The sequence below is a fragment of the Triturus cristatus genome, chromosome 5_2 (genome assembly GCF_964204655.1).
Source record: "Triturus cristatus chromosome 5_2, aTriCri1.1, whole genome shotgun sequence".
Lineage (NCBI taxonomy): Eukaryota > Metazoa > Chordata > Amphibia > Caudata > Salamandridae > Triturus > Triturus cristatus.
In genome coordinates this window covers 575,246,313-575,260,913 of record NC_140588.1, presented here as the reverse complement: position 1 = coordinate 575,260,913, position 14,601 = coordinate 575,246,313, and the positions used below count along the sequence as shown (strand labels likewise).

Sequence of the window (14,601 nt, the reverse complement as noted above, 5' to 3'; positions counted from 1 at the left end):
GCAAGAGGAGGCGGAGGCGGAGGCGGGAATCTCTGCTCAATTTTTTCCCGAGGCCTGGGGACAAGCCGTTGCACATTTGATCCAGCCGGGCCTGCATCAGCAGATCCTGCTCCGATGGCAAGGGAGAGCCTGCAGGTGTAAATCAAAGAAAGGGGAGAAATCCGCAAGAGGCGGGTTAACAAATTCCAGTGGCAGGCCCATGTTCCCCAGGAAGCAAGTACTTCCTCCTGCTCCCTTCAGTGGGAAAAGACATCGGAGGTGTATTTCTCTAAGCAGGGGCTCTGCGTAGGTGGCACTGCATTGCTTTGGGAAGCATCCATGCTAAGTGCAGAGTAGCAGCAGACCCCACAGCTGAGACGTGAATTGGGACTGTTAAGGAAGGGCACTGGGAGGGTGAGGAGGGCAGAGGAAAATGCTTTAAAAAAGCATCTGCAAGTTCCTACACACCCGCTGAAAACCCATACCAGGGATGGGGCTCGAACCCATGCGGACAACTGTCCATTGGATCTTAAGTCCAACGCCTTAACCACTCGGCCACCCTGGTGAGACCCTAGGCCCTGCCTTACTCAGCTCCCTTTTCATGCTGGCTGCTCCAGCGCAGGCTGTCCAGCAAGAGGTGATTGCAGAGTAAAAAGGCTTTTGCAGGAGGATAAAGGTAATTGCTTATGACAAACACACTGTGTGACACCTAACTTTTCCCCACTCGTACTTTATGGGCAATCTATACAGTGGAGTTAGCTTAGTCACAATAAGGAAGTGAGCAAGGCAGGCTCACAAGAGCATCTCCTCCCTGGTGGTCTAGTGGCTAGGATTCGGCGCTTTCACCGCCGCGGCCCGGGTTCGATTCCCGGTCAGGGAAGATCCCTCTAAGACGTAGACGTGCGTAATTTGTCCACGCAGCTCAGCTTTTTTTAATCGAAGGTCCTTAAAAAGGCACCCCGACCTATAGACGAAAGCAGAGGAAAGGGGCTGGGTCCCCTGTGTCCCAGGTTGCTTTGCTCCCATTGCCCTCAGCCACCTTCATGCGCACGCAGTCCCCCACCCAGTCAGGTGCTCTATGTGGGCGTAAAGTGCAGTACCAGCTCATCAGAAAGGTAAATTGCTGGAAAACCCGGCTGCGATGTATACATCTACTTTGGAGCACTCTTCTCCCTTGCACTCTTGAATCGGTCATTCGCAATGTATTCTTCCAGCAAGCTGAATAACGAGGTAGGTGTGAGAAGGTGTACCAGCTGTCTTTGAGCTATCAGCGGCCACTAGGTGTCCCTCTTGTGATTTCCCGGGGATCCCGATTGTACAGGAATTCGTCGGTTCAGTAGCACGGGGGAGGGGATGGCCTGTGCTTGGAAGTGACAAACAGTCTGGTGGAATCATGAGTGTTTTTTCAAGTTCTGATTCATATTCGCTGTAGAATAAAATATGCTTTCAGCCCCCATGAGCTTTGTCACTAGGAGAGCAGTGTAGGAACTTTTGCTGTATGGCTGTGGGTTCCCTGGTGGTCTAGTGGTTAGGATTCGGCGCTCTCACCGCCGCGGCCCGGGTTCGATTCCCGGTCAGGGAACAGTCCTTCTTCTGCCCTTGAATGCTTTTCCTTCCCGCAGGTCAGGGCTTCTCAAAATGAATTTGCTTTTCTGAGAAACAGTTTGCCTAGCATCCCGCAATCTGGCTCCTAATTAGATTTTCGCAAGGTTCCCTTTGAGTTGCTTTCCTCGGCGGGAGGACAATCTCTTGTGCAAGGCTCTTGAGGAAGTGAGATTCTGTATTCCGAGGTGCGCTTCTTTTCGTAGGCTTCTGACCACATGGTGTGCGGCAGGAAGTCATCTTTGACAGGGCCGCAGGCTTTGTCTCCAAATGGCATCCCGGACCCACTGCAACCCACCTTTTTGCTGAAACGGAAGTCTGGTTCAGGGTAAGAAAAAGCTGAGCTGCACGTACCGAAAGCAGCAGAGCCCAGCGGCGGAGAGGGTGTGGCCAGGGCTGTCTGATTTGCATAGTGACCAGTGGCATCTTGGGAATGTACAGGCTTTGGAGCCTAACGGGTGCTGCAGGGGTCTGCCTGGCCGGAGAAATGCCTGTCTGGCGCTCCCCTCAGGACACACGTGTCTTCCGTTCGAGCATGGAGGGTGAGGGACATGGGTCACCCTCATATACAGGGGTGTGGGCATGGGCAGGGTGGGGCGTGGGGTACCCGTCAGGGCATTGCCCGTTTGGAAGCCCGTTCGGAAGGCAAGAGGAGGCGGAGGCGGAGGCGGGAATCTCTGCTCAATTTTTTCCCGAGGCCTGGGGACAAGCCTTTGCACATTTGATCCAGCCGGGCCTGCATCAGCAGATCCTGCTCCGATGGCAAGGGAGAGCCTGCAGGTGTAAATCAAAGAAAGGGGAGAAATCCGCAAGAGGCGGGTTAACAAATTCCAGTGGCAGGCCCATGTTCCCCAGGAAGCAAGTACTTCCTCCTGCTCCCTTCAGTGGGAAAAGACATAGGAGGTGTATTTCTCTAAGCAGGGGCTCTGCATAGGTGGCACTGCATTGCTTTGGGAAGCATCCATGCTAAGTGCAGAGTAGCAGCAGACCCCACAGCTGAGACGTGAATTGGGACTGTTAAGGAAGGGCACTGGGAGGGTGAGGAGGGCAGAGGAAAATGCTTTAAAAAAGCATCTGCAAGTTCCTACACACCCGCTGAAAACCCATACCAGGGATGCGGCTCGAACCCATGCAGACAACTGTCCATTGGATCTTAAGTCCAACGCCTTAACCACTCGGCCACCCTGGTGAGACCCTAGGCCCTGCCTTACTCAGCTCCCTTTTCATGCTGGCTGCTCCAGCGCAGGCTGTCCAGCAAGAGGTGATTGCAGAGTAAAAAGGCTTTTGCAGGAGGATAAAGGTAATTGCTTATGACAAACACACTGTGTGACACCTAACTTTTCCCCACTCGTACTTTATGGGCAATCTATACAGTGGAGTTAGCTTAGTCACAATAAGGAAGTGAGCAAGGCAGGCTCACAAGAGCATCTCCTCCCTGGTGGTCTAGTGGCTAGGATTCGGCGCTTTCACCGCCGCGGCCCGGGTTCGATTCCCGGTCAGGGAAGATCCCTCGTAGACGTGCGTAATTTGTCCACGCAGCTCAGCTTTTTTTAATCGAAGGTCCTTAAAAAGGCACCCCGACCTATAGACGAAAGCAGAGGAAAGGGGCTGGGTCCCCTGTGTCCCAGGTTGCTTTGCTCCCATTGCCCTCAGCCACCTTCATGCGCACGCAGTCCCCCACCCAGTCAGGTGCTCTATGTTGGGCGTAAAGTGCAGTACCAGCTCATCAGAAAGGTAAATTGCTGGAAAACCCGGCTGCGATGTATACATCTACTTTGGAGCACTCTTCTCCCTTGCACTCTTGAATCGGTCATTCGCAATGTATTCTTCCAGCAAGCTGAATAACGAGGTAGGTGTGAGAAGGTGTACCAGCTGTCTTTGAGCTATCAGCGGCCACTAGGTGTCCCTCTTGTGATTTCCCGGGGATCCCGATTGTACAGGAATTCGTCGGTTCAGTAGAACGGGGGAGGGGATGGCCTGTGCTTGGAAGTGACAAACAGTCTGGTGGAATCATGAGTGTTTTTTCAAGTTCTGATTCATATTCGCTGTAGAATAAAATATGCTTTCAGCCCCCATGAGCTTTGTCACTAGGAGAGCAGTGTAGGAACTTTTGCTGTATGGCTGTGGGTTCCCTGGTGGTCTAGTGGTTAGGATTTGGTGCTCTCACCGCCGCGGCCCGGGTTCGATTCCCAGTCAGGTAACAGTCCTTCTTCTGCCCTTGAATGCTTTTCCTTCCCGCAGGTCAGGGCTTCTCAAAATGAATTTGCTTTTCTGACAAACAGTTTGCCTAGCATCCCGCAATCTGGCTCCTAATTTGATTTTCGTAAGGTTCCCTTTGAGTTGCTTTCCTCGGCGGGAGGAAAATCTCTTGTGCAAGGCTCTTGAGGAAGTGAGATTCTGTATTCCGAGGTGCGCTTCTTTTCGTAGGCTTCTGACCACATGGTGTGCGGCAGGAAGTCATCTTTGACAGGGCCGCAGGCTTTGTCTCCAAATGGCATCCCGGACCCACTGCAACCCACCTTTTTGCTGAAACGGAAGTCTGGTTCAGGGTAAGAAAAAGCTGAGCTGCACGTACCGAAAGCAGCAGAGCCCAGCGGCGGAGAGGGTGTGGCCAGGGCTGTCTGATTTGCATAGTGACCAGTGGCATCTTGGGAATGTACAGGCTTTGGAGCCTAACGGGTGCTGCAGGGGTCTGCCTGGCCGGAGAAATGCCTGTCTGGCGCTCCCCTCAGGACACACGTGTCTTCCGTTCGAGCATGGAGGGTGAGGGACATGGGTCACCCTCATATACAGGGGTGTGGGCATGGGCAGGATGGGGCGTGGGGGACCCGTCAGGGCATTGCCCGTTTGGAAGCCCGTTCGGAAGGCAAGAGGAGGCGGAGGCGGAGGCGGGAATCTCTGCTCAATTTTTTCCCGAGGCCTGGGGACAAGCCTTTGCACATTTGATCCAGCCGGGCCTGCATCAGCAGATCCTGCTCCGATGGCAAGGGAGAGCCTGCAGGTGTAAATCAAAGAAAGGGGAGGAATCCGCAAGAGGCGGGTTAACAAATTCCAGTGGCAGGCCCATGTTCCCCAGGAAGCAAGTACTTCCTCCTGCTCCCTTCAGTGGGAAAAGACATAGGAGGTGTATTTCTCTAAGCAGGGGCTCTGCGTAGGTGGCACTGCATTGCTTTGGGAAGCATCCATGCTAAGTGCAGAGTAGCAGCAGACCCCACAGCTGAGACGTGAATTGGGACTGTTAAGGAAGGGCACTGGGAGGGTGAGGAGGGCAGAGGAAAATGCTTTAAAAAAGCATCTGCAAGTTCCTACACACCCGCTGAAAACCCATACCAGGGATGGGGCTCGAACCCATGCGGACAACTGTCCATTGGATCTTAAGTCCAACGCCTTAACCACTCGGCCACCCTGGTGAGACCCTAGGCCCTGCCTTACTCAGCTCCCTTTTCATGCTGGCTGCTCCAGCGCAGGCTGTCCAGCAAGAGGTGATTGCAGAGTAAAAAGGCTTTTGCAGGAGGATAAAGGTAATTGCTTATGACAAACACACTGTGTGACACCTAACTTTTCCCCACTCGTACTTTATGGGCAATCTATACAGTGGAGTTAGCTTAGTCACAATAAGGAAGTGAGCAAGGCAGGCTCACAAGAGCATCTCCTCCCTGGTGGTCTAGTGGCTAGGATTCGGCGCTTTCACCGCCGCGGCCCGGGTTCGATTCCCGGTCAGGGAAGATCCCTCTAAGACGTAGACGTGCGTAATTTGTCCACGCAGCTCAGCTTTTTTTAATCGAAGGTCCTTAAAAAGGCACCCCGACCTATAGACGAAAGCAGAGGAAAGGGGCTGGGTCCCCTGTGTCCCAGGTTGCTTTGCTCCCATTGCCCTCAGCCACCTTCATGCGCACGCAGTCCCCCACCCAGTCAGGTGCTCTATGTTGGGCGTAAAGTGCAGTACCAGCTCATCAGAAAGGTAAATTGCTGGAAAACCCGGCTGCGATGTATACATCTACTTTGGAGCACTCTTCTCCCTTGCACTCTTGAATCGGTCATTCGCAATGTATTCTTCCAGCAAGCTGAATAACGAGGTAGGTGTGAGAAGGTGTACCAGCTGTCTTTGAGCTATCAGCGGCCACTAGGTGTCCCTCTTGTGATTTCCCGGGGATCCCGATTGTACAGGAATTCGTCGGTTCAGTAGCACGGGGGAGGGGATGGCCTGTGCTTGGAAGTGACAAACAGTCTGGTGGAATCATGAGTGTTTTTTCAAGTTCTGATTCATATTCGCTGTAGAATAAAATATGCTTTCAGCCCCCATGAGCTTTGTCACTAGGAGAGCAGTGTAGGAACTTTTGCTGTATGGCTGTGGGTTCCCTGGTGGTCTAGTGGTTAGGATTCGGTGCTCTCACCGCCGCGGCCCGGGTTCGATTCCCGGTCAGGGAACAGTCCTTCTTCTGCCCTTGAATGCTTTTCCTTCCCGCAGGTCAGGGCTTCTCAAAATGAATTTGCTTTTCTGACAAACAGTTTGCCTAGCATCCCGCAATCTGGCTCCTAATTAGATTTTCGCAAGGTTCCCTTTGAGTTGCTTTCCTCGGCGGGAGGACAATCTCTTGTGCAAGGCTCTTGAGGAAGTGAGATTCTGTATTCCGAGGTGCGCTTCTTTTCGTAGGCTTCTGACCACATGGTGTGCGGCAGGAAGTCATCTTTGACAGGGCCGCAGGCTTTGTCTCCAAATGGCATCCCGGACCCACTGCAACCCACCTTTTTGCTGAAACGGAAGTCTGGTTCAGGGTAAGAAAAAGCTGAGCTGCACGTACCGAAAGCAGCAGAGCCCAGCGGCGGAGAGGGTGTGGCCAGGGCTGTCTGATTTGCATAGTGACCAGTGGCATCTTGGGAATGTACAGGCTTTGGAGCCTAACGGGTGCTGCAGGGGTCTGCCTGGCCGGAGAAATGCCTGTCTGGCGCTCCCCTCAGGACACACGTGTCTTCCATTCGAGCATGGAGGGTGAGGGACATGGGTCACCCTCATATACAGGGGTGTGGGCATGGGCAGGATGGGGCGTGGGGGACCCGTCAGGGCATTGCCCGTTTGGAAGCCCGTTCGGAAGGCAAGAGGAGGCGGAGGCGGAGGCGGGAATCTCTGCTCAATTTTTTCCCGAGGCCTGGGGACAAGCCGTTGCACATTTGATCCAGCCGGGCCTGCATCAGCAGATCCTGCTCCGATGGCAAGGGAGAGCCTGCAGGTGTAAATCAAAGAAAGGGGAGAAATCCGCAAGAGGCGGGTTAACAAATTCCAGTGGCAGGCCCATGTTCCCCAGGAAGCAAGTACTTCCTCCTGCTCCCTTCAGTGGGAAAAGACATCGGAGGTGTATTTCTCTAAGCAGGGGCTCTGCGTAGGTGGCACTGCATTGCTTTGGGAAGCATCCATGCTAAGTGCAGAGTAGCAGCAGACCCCACAGCTGAGACGTGAATTGGGACTGTTAAGGAAGGGCACTGGGAGGGTGAGGAGGGCAGAGGAAAATGCTTTAAAAAAGCATCTGCAAGTTCCTACACACCCGCTGAAAACCCATACCAGGGATGGGGCTCGAACCCATGCGGACAACTGTCCATTGGATCTTAAGTCCAACGCCTTAACCACTCGGCCACCCTGGTGAGACCCTAGGCCCTGCCTTACTCAGCTCCCTTTTCATGCTGGCTGCTCCAGCGCAGGCTGTCCAGCAAGAGGTGATTGCAGAGTAAAAAGGCTTTTGCAGGAGGATAAAGGTAATTGCTTATGACAAACACACTGTGTGACACCTAACTTTTCCCCACTCGTACTTTATGGGCAATCTATACAGTGGAGTTAGCTTAGTCACAATAAGGAAGTGAGCAAGGCAGGCTCACAAGAGCATCTCCTCCCTGGTGGTCTAGTGGCTAGGATTCGGCGCTTTCACCGCCGCGGCCCGGGTTCGATTCCCGGTCAGGGAAGATCCCTCTAAGACGTAGACGTGCGTAATTTGTCCACGCAGCTCAGCTTTTTTTAATCGAAGGTCCTTAAAAAGGCACCCCGACCTATAGACGAAAGCAGAGGAAAGGGGCTGGGTCCCCTGTGTCCCAGGTTGCTTTGCTCCCATTGCCCTCAGCCACCTTCATGCGCACGCAGTCCCCCACCCAGTCAGGTGCTCTATGTGGGCGTAAAGTGCAGTACCAGCTCATCAGAAAGGTAAATTGCTGGAAAACCCGGCTGCGATGTATACATCTACTTTGGAGCACTCTTCTCCCTTGCACTCTTGAATCGGTCATTCGCAATGTATTCTTCCAGCAAGCTGAATAACGAGGTAGGTGTGAGAAGGTGTACCAGCTGTCTTTGAGCTATCAGCGGCCACTAGGTGTCCCTCTTGTGATTTCCCGGGGATCCCGATTGTACAGGAATTCGTCGGTTCAGTAGCACGGGGGAGGGGATGGCCTGTGCTTGGAAGTGACAAACAGTCTGGTGGAATCATGAGTGTTTTTTCAAGTTCTGATTCATATTCGCTGTAGAATAAAATATGCTTTCAGCCCCCATGAGCTTTGTCACTAGGAGAGCAGTGTAGGAACTTTTGCTGTATGGCTGTGGGTTCCCTGGTGGTCTAGTGGTTAGGATTTGGTGCTCTCACCGCCGCGGCCCGGGTTCGATTCCCGGTCAGGGAACAGTCCTTCTTCTGCCCTTGAATGCTTTTCCTTCCCGCAGGTCAGGGCTTCTCAAAATGAATTTGCTTTTCTGACAAACAGTTTGCCTAGCATCCCGCAATCTGGCTCCTAATTTGATTTTCGCAAGGTTCCCTTTGAGTTGCTTTCCTCGGCGGGAGGAAAATCTCTTGTGCAAGGCTCTTGAGGAAGTGAGATTCTGTATTCCGAGGTGCGCTTCTTTTCGTAGGCTTCTGACCACATGGTGTGCGGCAGGAAGTCATCTTTGACAGGGCCGCAGGCTTTGTCTCCAAATGGCATCCCGGACCCACTGCAACCCACCTTTTTGCTGAAACGGAAGTCTGGTTCAGGGTAAGAAAAAGCTGAGCTGCACGTACCGAAAGCAGCAGAGCCCAGCGGCGGAGAGGGTGTGGCCAGGGCTGTCTGATTTGCATAGTGACCAGTGGCATCTTGGGAATGTACAGGCTTTGGAGCCTAACGGGTGCTGCAGGGGTCTGCCTGGCCGGAGAAATGCCTGTCTGGCGCTCCCCTCAGGACACACGTGTCTTCCGTTCGAGCATGGAGGGTGAGGGACATGGGTCACCCTCATATACAGGGGTGTGGGCATGGGCAGGATGGGGCGTGGGGGACCCGTCAGGGCATTGCCCGTTTGGAAGCCCGTTCGGAAGGCAAGAGGAGGCGGAGGCGGAGGCGGGAATCTCTGCTCAATTTTTTCCCGAGGCCTGGGGACAAGCCTTTGCACATTTGATCCAGCCGGGCCTGCATCAGCAGATCCTGCTCCGATGGCAAGGGAGAGCCTGCAGGTGTAAATCAAAGAAAGGGGAGAAATCCGCAAGAGGCGGGTTAACAAATTCCAGTGGCAGGCCCATGTTCCCCAGGAAGCAAGTACTTCCTCCTGCTCCCTTCAGTGGGAAAAGACATAGGAGGTGTATTTCTCTAAGCAGGGGCTCTGCGTAGGTGGCACTGCATTGCTTTGGCAAACATCCATGCTAAGTGCAGAGTAGCAGCAGACCCCACAGCTGAGACGTGAATTGGGACTGTTAAGGAAGGGCACTGGGAGGGTGAGGAGGGCAGAGGAAAATGCTTTACAAAAGCATCTGCAAGTTCCTACACACCCGCTGAAAACCCATACCAGGGATGGGGCTCGAACCCATGCGGACAACTGTCCATTGGATCTTAAGTCCAACGCCTTAACCACTCGGCCACCCTGGTGAGACCCTAAGTCCTGCCTTACTCAGCTCCCTTTTCATGCTGGCTGCTCCAGCGCAGGCTGTCCAGCAAGAGGTGATTGCAGAGTAAAAAGGCTTTTGCAGGAGGATAAAGGTAATTGCTTATGACAAACACACTGTGTGACACCTAACTTTTCCCCACTCGTACTTTATGGGCAATCTATACAGTGGAGTTAGCTTAGTCACAATAAGGAAGTGAGCAAGGCAGGCTCACAATAGCATCTCCTCCCTGGTGGTCTAGTGGCTAGGATTCGGCGCTTTCACCGCCGCGGCCCGGGTTCGATTCCCGGTCAGGGAAGATCCCTTTAAGACGTAGACGTGCATAATTTGTCCACGCAGCTCAGCTTTTTTTAATCGAAGGTCCTTAAAAAGGCACCCCGACCTATAGACGAAAGCAGAGGAAAGGGGCTGGGTCCCCTGTGTCCCAGGTTGCTTTGCTCCCATTGCCCTCAGCCACCTTCATGCGCACGCAGTCCCCCACCCAGTCAGGTGCTCTATGTGGGCGTAAAGTGCAGTACCAGCTCATCAGAAAGGTAAATTGCTGGAAAACCCCGCTGCGATGTATACATCTACTTTGGAGCACTCTTCTCCCTTGCACTCTTGAATCGGTCATTCGCAATGTATTCTTCCAGCAAGCTGAATAACGAGGTAGGTGTGAGAAGGTGTACCAGCTGTCTTTGAGCTATCAGCGGCCACTAGGTGTCCCTCTTGTGATTTCCCGGGGATCCCGATTGTACAGGAATTCGTCGGTTCAGTAGCACGGGGGAGGGGATGGCCTGTGCTTGGAAGTGACAAACAGTCTGGTGGAATCATGAGTGTTTTTTCAAGTTCTGATTCATATTCGCTGTAGAATAAAATATGCTTTCAGCCCCCATGAGCTTTGTCACTAGGAGAGCAGTGTAGGAACTTTTGCTGTATGGCTGTGGGTTCCCTGGTGGTCTAGTGGTTAGGATTCGGCGCTCTCACCGCCGCGGCCCGGGTTCGATTCCCGGTCAGGGAACAGTCCTTCTTCTGCCCTTGAATGCTTTTCCTTCCCGCAGGTCAGGGCTTCTCAAAATGAATTTGCTTTTCTGACAAACAGTTTGCCTAGCATCCCGCAATCTGGCTCCTAATTTGATTTTCGCAAGGTTCCCTTTGAGTTGCTTTCCTCGGCGGGAGGAAAATCTCTTGTGCAAGGCTCTTGAGGAAGTGAGATTCTGTATTCCGAGGTGCGCTTCTTTTCGTAGGCTTCTGACCACATGGTGTGCGGCAGGAAGTCATCTTTGACAGGGCCGCAGGCTTTGTCTCCAAATGGCATCCCGGACCCACTGCAACCCACCTTTTTGCTGAAACGGAAGTCTGGTTCAGGGTAAGAAAAAGCTGAGCTGCACGTACCGAAAGCAGCAGAGCCCAGCGGCGGAGAGGGTGTGGCCAGGGCTGTCTGATTTGCATAGTGACCAGTGGCATCTTGGGAATGTACAGGCTTTGGAGCCTAACGGGTGCTGCAGGGGTCTGCCTGGCCGGAGAAATGCCTGTCTGGCGCTCCCCTCAGGACACACGTGTCTTCTGTTCGAGCATGGAGGGTGAGGGACATGGGTCACCCTCATATACAGGGGTGTGGGCATGGGCAGGATGGGGCGTGGGGGACCCGTCAGGGCATTGCCCGTTTGGAAGCCCGTTCGGAAGGCAAGAGGAGGCGGAGGCGGGAATCTCTGCTCAATTTTTTCCCGAGGCCTGGGGACAAGCCTTTGCACATTTGATCCAGCCGGGCCTGCATCAGCAGATCCTGCTCCGATGGCAAGGGAGAGCCTGCAGGTGTAAATCAAAGAAAGGGGAGAAATCCGCAAGAGGCGGGTTAACAAATTCCAGTGGCAGGCCCATGTTCCCCAGGAAGCAAGTACTTCCTCCTGCTCCCTTCAGTGGGAAAAGACATAGGAGGTGTATTTCTCTAAGCAGGGGCTCTGCGTAGGTGGCACTGCATTGCTTTGGGAAGCATCCATGCTAAGTGCAGAGTAGCAGCAGACCCCACAGCTGAGACGTGAATTGGGACTGTTAAGGAAGGGCACTGGGAGGGTGAGGAGGGCAGAGGAAAATGCTTTAAAAAAGCATCTGCAAGTTCCTACACACCCGCTGAAAACCCATACCAGGGATGGGGCTTGAACCCATGCGGACAACTGTCCATTGGATCTTAAGTCCAACGCCTTAACCACTCGGCCACCCTGGTGAGACCCTAGGCCCTGCCTTACTCAGCTCGCTTTTCATGCTGGCTGCTCCAGCGCAGGCTGTCCAGCAAGAGGTGATTGCAGAGTAAAAAGGCTTTTGCAGGAGGATAAAGGTAATTGCTTATGACAAACACACTGTGTGACACCTAACTTTTCCCCACTCGTACTTTATGGGCAATCTATACAGTGGAGTTAGCTTAGTCACAATAAGGAAGTGAGCAAGGCAGGCTCACAAGAGCATCTCCTCCCTGGTGGTCTAGTGGCTAGGATTCGGCGCTTTCACCGCCGCGGCCCGGGTTCGATTCCCGGTCAGGGAAGATCCCTCTAAGACGTAGACGTGCGTAATTTGTCCACGCAGCTCAGCTTTTTTTAATCGAAGGTCCTTAAAAAGGCACCCCGACCTATAGACGAAAGCAGAGGAAAGGGGCTGGGTCCCCTGTGTCCCAGGTTGCTTTGCTCCCATTGCCCTCAGCCACCTTCATGCGCACGCAGTCCCCCACCCAGTCAGGTGCTCTATGTGGGCGTAAAGTGCAGTACCAGCTCATCAGAAAGGTAAATTGCTGGAAAACCCGGCTGCGATGTATACATCTACTTTGGAGCACTCTTCTCCCTTGCACTCTTGAATCGGTCATTCGCAATGTATTCTTCCAGCAAGCTGAATAACGAGGTAGGTGTGAGAAGGTGTACCAGCTGTCTTTGAGCTATCAGCGGCCACTAGGTGTCCCTCTTGTGATTTCCCGGGGATCCCGATTGTACAGGAATTCGTCGGTTCAGTAGCACGGGGGAGGGGATGGCCTGTGCTTGGAAGTGACAAACAGTCTGGTGGAATCATGAGTGTTTTTTCAAGTTCTGATTCATATTCGCTGTAGAATAAAATATGCTTTCAGCCCCCATGAGCTTTGTCACTAGGAGAGCAGTGTAGGAACTTTTGCTGTATGGCTGTGGGTTCCCTGGTGGTCTAGTGGTTAGGATTTGGTGCTCTCACCACCGCGGCCCGGGTTCGATTCCCGGTCAGGGAACAGTCCTTCTTCTGCCCTTGAATGCTTTTCCTTCCCGCAGGTCAGGGCTTCTCAAAATGAATTTGCTTTTCTGACAAACAGTTTGCCTAGCATCCCGCAATCTGGCTCCTAATTTGATTTTCGCAAGGTTCCCTTTGAGTTGCTTTCCTCGGCGGGAGGAAAATCTCTTGTGCAAGGCTCTTGAGGAAGTGAGATTCTGTATTCCGAGGTGCGCTTCTTTTCGTAGGCTTCTGACCACATGGTGTGCGGCAGGAAGTCATCTTTGACAGGGCCGCAGGCTTTGTCTCCAAATGGCATCCCGGACCCACTGCAACCCACCTTTTTGCTGAAACGGAAGTCTGGTTCAGGGTAAGAAAAAGCTGAGCTGCACGTACCGAAAGCAGCAGAGCCCAGCGGCGGAGAGGGTGTGGCCAGGGCTGTCTGATTTGCATAGTGACCAGTGGCATCTTGGGAATGTACAGGCTTTGGAGCCTAACGGGTGCTGCAGGGGTCTGCCTGGCCGGAGAAATGCCTGTCTGGCGCTCCCCTCAGGACACACGTGTCTTCCATTCGAGCATGGAGGGTGAGGGACATGGGTCACCCTCATATACAGGGGTGTGGGCATGGGCAGGATGGGGCGTGGGGGACCCGTCAGGGCATTGCCCGTTTGGAAGCCCGTTCGGAAGGCAAGAGGAGGCGGAGGCGGAGGCGGGAATCTCTGCTCAATTTTTTCCCGAGGCCTGGGGACAAGCCGTTGCACATTTGATCCAGCCGGGCCTGCATCAGCAGATCCTGCTCCGATGGCAAGGGAGAGCCTGCAGGTGTAAATCAAAGAAAGGGGAGAAATCCGCAAGAGGCGGGTTAACAAATTCCAGTGGCAGGCCCATGTTCCCCAGGAAGCAAGTACTTCCTCCTGCTCCCTTCAGTGGGAAAAGACATCGGAGGTGTATTTCTCTAAGCAGGGGCTCTGCGTAGGTGGCACTGCATTGCTTTGGGAAGCATCCATGCTAAGTGCAGAGTAGCAGCAGACCCCACAGCTGAGACGTGAATTGGGACTGTTAAGGAAGGGCACTGGGAGGGTGAGGAGGGCAGAGGAAAATGCTTTAAAAAAGCATCTGCAAGTTCCTACACACCCGCTGAAAACCCATACCAGGGATGGGGCTCGAACCCATGCGGACAACTGTCCATTGGATCTTAAGTCCAACGCCTTAACCACTCGGCCACCCTGGTGAGACCCTAGGCCCTGCCTTACTCAGCTCCCTTTTCATGCTGGCTGCTCCAGCGCAGGCTGTCCAGCAAGAGGTGATTGCAGAGTAAAAAGGCTTTTGCAGGAGGATAAAGGTAATTGCTTATGACAAACACACTGTGTGACACCTAACTTTTCCCCACTCGTACTTTATGGGCAATCTATACAGTGGAGTTAGCTTAGTCACAATAAGGAAGTGAGCAAGGCAGGCTCACAAGAGCATCTCCTCCCTGGTGGTCTAGTGGCTAGGATTCGGCGCTTTCACCGCCGCGGCCCGGGTTCGATTCCCGGTCAGGGAAGATCCCTCTAAGACGTAGACGTGCGTAATTTGTCCACGCAGCTCAGCTTTTTTTAATCGAAGGTCCTTAAAAAGGCACCCCGACCTATAGACGAAAGCAGAGGAAAGGGGCTGGGTCCCCTGTGTCCCAGGTTGCTTTGCTCCCATTGCCCTCAGCCACCTTCATGCGCACGCAGTCCCCCACCCAGTCAGGTGCTCTATGTGGGCGTAAAGTGCAGTACCAGCTCATCAGAAAGGTAAATTGCTGGAAAACCCGGCTGCGATGTATACATCTACTTTGGAGCACTCTTCTCCCTTGCACTCTTGAATCGGTCATTCGCAATGTATTCTTCCAGCAAGCTGAATAACGAGGTAGGTGTGAGAAGGTGTACCAGCTGTCTTTGAGCTATCAGCGGCC

At 53.4% G+C, this 14,601-nt stretch overlaps 16 non-coding genes across 16 annotated transcripts; 11 read left to right on the top strand and 5 right to left on the bottom strand.

The window, feature by feature from the left end:
* Positions 1-461: 461 nt before the first annotated feature.
* TRNAL-UAA (transfer RNA leucine (anticodon UAA)) lies at positions 462-544 on the bottom strand. Its single transcript has one exon. It is a non-coding gene; the product is annotated as a tRNA-Leu (tRNA).
* Positions 545-787: 243 nt separating this feature from the next.
* On the top strand, positions 788-859 carry TRNAE-UUC (transfer RNA glutamic acid (anticodon UUC)). The gene has a single exon. It is a non-coding gene; the product is annotated as a tRNA-Glu (tRNA).
* Positions 860-1,489: 630 nt separating this feature from the next.
* Positions 1,490-1,561, top strand: TRNAE-CUC (transfer RNA glutamic acid (anticodon CUC)). The gene has a single exon. It is a non-coding gene; the product is annotated as a tRNA-Glu (tRNA).
* A 1,452-nt stretch (positions 1,562-3,013) lies between these two features.
* On the top strand, positions 3,014-3,085 carry TRNAE-UUC (transfer RNA glutamic acid (anticodon UUC)). The gene has a single exon. It is a non-coding gene; the product is annotated as a tRNA-Glu (tRNA).
* Positions 3,086-4,908: 1,823 nt separating this feature from the next.
* TRNAL-UAA (transfer RNA leucine (anticodon UAA)) lies at positions 4,909-4,991 on the bottom strand. Its single transcript has one exon. It is a non-coding gene; the product is annotated as a tRNA-Leu (tRNA).
* Positions 4,992-5,234: 243 nt separating this feature from the next.
* TRNAE-UUC (transfer RNA glutamic acid (anticodon UUC)) lies at positions 5,235-5,306 on the top strand. Its single transcript has one exon. It is a non-coding gene; the product is annotated as a tRNA-Glu (tRNA).
* A 631-nt stretch (positions 5,307-5,937) lies between these two features.
* TRNAE-CUC (transfer RNA glutamic acid (anticodon CUC)) lies at positions 5,938-6,009 on the top strand. The gene has a single exon. It is a non-coding gene; the product is annotated as a tRNA-Glu (tRNA).
* Positions 6,010-7,135: 1,126 nt separating this feature from the next.
* TRNAL-UAA (transfer RNA leucine (anticodon UAA)) lies at positions 7,136-7,218 on the bottom strand. The gene has a single exon. It is a non-coding gene; the product is annotated as a tRNA-Leu (tRNA).
* A 243-nt stretch (positions 7,219-7,461) lies between these two features.
* TRNAE-UUC (transfer RNA glutamic acid (anticodon UUC)) lies at positions 7,462-7,533 on the top strand. The gene has a single exon. It is a non-coding gene; the product is annotated as a tRNA-Glu (tRNA).
* A 630-nt stretch (positions 7,534-8,163) lies between these two features.
* TRNAE-CUC (transfer RNA glutamic acid (anticodon CUC)) lies at positions 8,164-8,235 on the top strand. The gene has a single exon. It is a non-coding gene; the product is annotated as a tRNA-Glu (tRNA).
* A 1,126-nt stretch (positions 8,236-9,361) lies between these two features.
* On the bottom strand, positions 9,362-9,444 carry TRNAL-UAA (transfer RNA leucine (anticodon UAA)). Its single transcript has one exon. It is a non-coding gene; the product is annotated as a tRNA-Leu (tRNA).
* A 243-nt stretch (positions 9,445-9,687) lies between these two features.
* Positions 9,688-9,759, top strand: TRNAE-UUC (transfer RNA glutamic acid (anticodon UUC)). Its single transcript has one exon. It is a non-coding gene; the product is annotated as a tRNA-Glu (tRNA).
* A 630-nt stretch (positions 9,760-10,389) lies between these two features.
* On the top strand, positions 10,390-10,461 carry TRNAE-CUC (transfer RNA glutamic acid (anticodon CUC)). The gene has a single exon. It is a non-coding gene; the product is annotated as a tRNA-Glu (tRNA).
* Positions 10,462-11,907: 1,446 nt separating this feature from the next.
* Positions 11,908-11,979, top strand: TRNAE-UUC (transfer RNA glutamic acid (anticodon UUC)). Its single transcript has one exon. It is a non-coding gene; the product is annotated as a tRNA-Glu (tRNA).
* A 1,828-nt stretch (positions 11,980-13,807) lies between these two features.
* TRNAL-UAA (transfer RNA leucine (anticodon UAA)) lies at positions 13,808-13,890 on the bottom strand. Its single transcript has one exon. It is a non-coding gene; the product is annotated as a tRNA-Leu (tRNA).
* Positions 13,891-14,133: 243 nt separating this feature from the next.
* On the top strand, positions 14,134-14,205 carry TRNAE-UUC (transfer RNA glutamic acid (anticodon UUC)). Its single transcript has one exon. It is a non-coding gene; the product is annotated as a tRNA-Glu (tRNA).
* The last annotated feature ends 396 nt before the right edge of the window (positions 14,206-14,601 follow it).